Source organism: Penaeus chinensis, chromosome 21 (genome assembly GCF_019202785.1).
Source record: "Penaeus chinensis breed Huanghai No. 1 chromosome 21, ASM1920278v2, whole genome shotgun sequence".
Classification (NCBI taxonomy): domain Eukaryota; kingdom Metazoa; phylum Arthropoda; class Malacostraca; order Decapoda; family Penaeidae; genus Penaeus; species Penaeus chinensis.
The window spans coordinates 26,562,866-26,567,865 of record NC_061839.1 but is presented as its reverse complement, the minus strand read 5'-3'; positions in this window follow the sequence as shown (position 1 = coordinate 26,567,865).

The window sequence follows — 5,000 nt, the reverse complement described above, 5'->3', positions numbered from 1 at the left end:
TAGCCTGGTTAGTTATAGACTTTACATGGTTTGTCCATATCAGATGTCTCTGCAATACTTCCATAATGCCAGATAATAATACCATGTCCACTTCTCTTCAGTTTTTCGGTGGTCCATATATGCTCTCGTAATCTCGAAGACAGCTGAAAACACTTTTTTTTCAGTTGTTGAGAGATAATGGTACAGCATAGGATGGTTCTTCACGGGAGAGTGCTAGTTTTGCTAACTGATCCACCTTGTCACAGGCTGATATACGACAGGGTGATAGTGACACTTGTATACCTGCTCTGATAGGCTAGAAATTTGGTGTAGGATATTCCTAGTTACCTTGTTTCCTAGACTAAATGCAGTAAGTCTATAGAGTGCACCTTGGCTGTAAGAGAAGACAGCTGGGTGTCGCTGCTGTTCACTACCTTTTTTGATGGCATGGTATATGGCTACTGACTCGGCATCAGTTGTGCTTCCCCGGTTGGAAATTCGTAGACTTTCTTTAAGAGAAATGTCGGGAACCAATCCCAGCTGCTCCGTGAGGATCAATAGAGGCCGGGGGGGGGGGGGGGGGGTACCATGAGGGGGATGGAGAATTTCATCTATATATTTCAGGAAATGGCCTTTTAATTCTGTTACTGAAGTCATGTATTTAGGCCCTGTTGATTTGTCAATATGAACATATACATGTGATCTATGCCATGGTACAGTAAGTGTTGCTTTTGGGATGTTGATAACATCAATGTTCCACACATTGAACCTGAGAATAGTTTGGACAGTTTCGACCTTCCATTCTAGCTTTGATTATATCAGATTGGAATATCGAGGGCGCCGGGCATGTCGAACTCTTTAATTAATCTCACTGGACAAAACAACGGAAATTTGAGGCTGGATTGAAGCTGCAGAAGTCTGATGCCGTTGACCTGGGTGATACGGCTGTTAATTGAAGGGGAGTCTAGCTCTTTCCTCACGACAAGAACTTTAGCAGTCATTGGGCAGCCAAGAGTAATTATCTTATTTTGTAAGATTTCAAGGGGTTTGAGACCATCCTGGGGCAACATACTAAGAACTGGGCTCGCGTAGTCTATCATGGACCTAACAAGGGATATATACGTGAACCTGAGGACCCTTAGGGAGGCACCTATGCATGTGTTACTTATGTATTGCAAGGGTCTTATACATTCTAAGCAACGTTTCCTGATGTTTTGAACAATTTCTCGTGTGAAGCGAGCATTGCGGGACATGAGGTGCAATCACCATGACACCAAGATACTTACAGCTGTCAGATTTTGCAATAACTTGTCCACCTAACCTTGGAATGTATGGTAGTTTATGAGATTTGGAAATGTACTTATTCTTGATAGGGTTGATTATGGGATTCCAAGGGAAGCACACTTTTTGCTGAACCTCTGGAGAACATATTCCCCCCTATCGAAGACATGAATAAGAATGTCATCAGCATAGGATGTGATACTGCATAGGCCTCCTAACACACTGCTGAGTTTGAAAAGAGAGCATTAGTATGTTAAATTATGAAGGGAACAAACCTCCACCTTGTGGAGTGCCTAACTCTAGTTCACCATAAGCAGCACTGTAGGTGACTTGGTACCATATCCTTGCTCTTCTCAAAGACAGATAATTCTTTATCAATAGCAGGAGCTTGCTCTCAACTCCTGGAAGAGTTAATTCATGGAGGATTGCAGTAGGAGAGGCTCTGTCGAATGCTCCCTTAAAATCTATGAAGTAAGACTTTGCACTACTTCCGTTTAAGTACTGGGCTAACCACATTGTGTTCCTTTCCCTTTTTGGAAACCAAAGAACGACACAGAAATTGGTCTAAATTAATCAGGGCATCCTGGTTTTGGGATGGGAATAGTGGTAGATTCCTGAAGTATAGGTTAAGTTGAAGAGATGAAGAAGAGGATTTCTTCCGTTTACCTGTGCCTTTGCAATGAGTCGGACGATGTCATAGGAGATTCCTTCGTCCCCAAGTGCAGAGGAGTTGGAGTCAAACGATTCTTCCCAGTCATACAATCTCTCTTCCCGCTTTTGAGTTATTGCATCGCTAAGCTTTTTACTAAAGAATACGAGGTCCCTAGCTAAGTAAGTGCCTTAGCTGATTTATTGTACTTTATAAGCTTTCTAAGTAGCTTTATTTCGGGATCTTTGTTCAGGTGATGTGCTCGACAGGGTTCCTCGGGTGGAGTTAGTTTATGATGTTGCCGACAGAGAGTTTCATCAAAATGATCAAGGCTGGTAGGAATAAAGTCTTCATACCAGCAGCCAATCCCTTTAATAAACTCATCTTGTTGTTTAGTAGCAAGATGATATCGAAGGCGCGGCTGGCTTGGGCTTCTGTTGCAAATTGGGAGGGCTATACTTAATGCCCGGTGGTCACTGACTAAGAAAGGAATGACTTTCGCAGTGCTTGGGAGTGTGTGCTGATTGTTGAGCTATATAATCTAATTTGCCACCTAGGTAATGAGTCTTTTCTAAGGGGCATAAGAGGTATATAGGGTCACTATATACCTGCAATAAGTATCACTACGTATCATACTGTCAGGAGGCTTAGGTACCACATCACTATCATGCGGATTATATACGTTAATGAGGGTGATAGTTTTACCATCAAGAAATATTTTAACACCAAGATATTCGGCACATGTGCTGTCACGTTCGTCATTGATCACTTTTGATGGAATGCTTTTCTTAATGTAAATACTAAGCCCTCTTGAAGGATTAGCAATGTTAGATTTGTCATGGTATGTGTATCCTGTAAACTTTGCATAACGCGCATCAGTTCTGACTTCCTGAAGGCAACATCAACATCTTCCGAGTGAAGATGCTGTATGTATGTATCCGTAAACTGTTAATATTTAAGAGAGAGAGAGAGAGAGAGAGAGAGAGAGAGAGAGAGAGAGAGAGAGAGAGAGAGAGAGAGAGAGAGAGAGAGGGGAAAGGGAAGAAGGAAAGAGGGAAAGAAAGAGAGAGAGGAAAGAGGCAGATACAGAGAGAGAGAGAGAGAAAGAGGCAGATACAGAGACAGACAGACAGAATAAGGATTATAGACATGTACACAGTAGATACATGACACATTTCGTTTATTTCTCTATCTGAAGCGAAACTCTTGACGAATTCGAAACGTCACGATTTAATTTCATTTCTTGTTGTGGCTTTTTTCCTATTCGGTTTGGATTCATGGTACATACAGAAAACGGGAAAAAAATAAGAATAAGAGGATGAAGAAAAATGGGAAGACAAAAGAACGAGAGAGAAGAATATCAGACGAGGTTCCAGGCCTCCGCCCACCTAAGTGCATAATCTGAAGACCGGGTTTTTCCTCGGGAGATTCCAATGGCCGTTCACCCGCCGCCCGTTACCCCGTTGCCATGGAAACCTCTCGCTCGTCCGAGGTGATGCTTGGGCGCCCTTAGACCTGTGCTTTGGATCCTATGAGGAGGCTGCAAAAGACCGAGATTCGTTTGCGTTGTTAGAGGCGATGTTATTACTGTTGCTGATGTTGATGATGTTGTTAGTGATATTGTAGTTGTGGTAATTATTACTGATTGTTTGTACTGCTCGTCTTTACTGCTCGTGTTAGTAGCAGCAACTATGATAGTAGTAATATTGTCGTAGTTGTAGTAGTAGCAGTCGTAGTAGCAACGTTAGTAGTGGTAGTAACAGTAGTAGTAGTAGTAGCAGCAGTAACAGTAGTAGTAGCAGTAACAGTAGTAGTAGCAGTAGTAGGAGTAGTAATAGTAGTAGTAGTAGTAGTAGTAGTAACAGCAGCAGTAGCAGTAGTAGTAGTAGTAGTAAGCGTGAGACTGACTTATCAAGCGGCTATTTCGTCGAGAGGCAAGAGTCAGCGCACTCCAGCCACGGGACATTAACGGCAGTTCATATACGAAGACGAAAAAAAATAGGGCGTCGTCAGAAAGAAACGAAAATAGACCGAGGAGCTCACACTCTGCCTTCTACACCTTCAGTGCCCTCGGCGAGACGTTCCGAGGCCGAGGGTATGCGATAGATATAACCGATTATGAGATAGATATAATAGATTATGAGAGAGATAAGAGAGATGTGAGATAGATATCACAGATTATGAGAGAGATATTAGATAGATATGAGATAGATATAACAGATTATGAGATAGATATAACAGATTATGAGATAGATATAATAGATTATGAGATAGATATAATAGATTATGAGATATATATAACAGATTATGAGATAGATATAAGATAGATATGAGATCACGGTCCACGAAGACCGTCGTATTTCTGGGCTTTGAAAAGACTCTGCGCAGTGGCCGACGACCTCGCTGGCTGAGGGTGGAAAGAGAACGCGGGTCGGAGTGAATAATGTATCGCGAAGTTTGATTTAATTGATGAAGGTGTAGACACGGCTGCAAGTGGCAGATCGAAGTCTATTTAAAATCGAAAATATTAGTATCGTTAGTATTTGTTGTATGAAGTGTCAACATCATTATATGTTTATTTTTGCTATTGCTACTATCAGCATTTTCATTATCATTCTTAAACCGCTTTTCTTTGCAAAGTATATTATCGTGATTATTGCTAAGAGCACTATTATCATCACCACAACTGCTGTCATATCGTCATCCTTATTCCAAGCGCTTATCTGTCACATCTATTATTTTTGTTATTATTACTATTATCATTATTATTATTATTATTATTATTATTATTATTATTATTATTATTATTTTATTATTATTACTATTATTGTTATTATCATTATTGTAATAATAATACTATTATAATAATAATAATGATATTAATAATAATAATAATGATAATAACAGTAATAATAGTAATAGCAATAATAAGATAATAATGATAATTATTATTATTATTATTATTATTACTATTAACTCTAGTTCACCATAAGCACTGTAGGTGTCTTGGTACCATACCTCTGCTCTTCTTAAATACAGATAATCCTTTATCAATAGCAGGAGCTTGCTCTCAACTCCTGGAAGAGTTAAT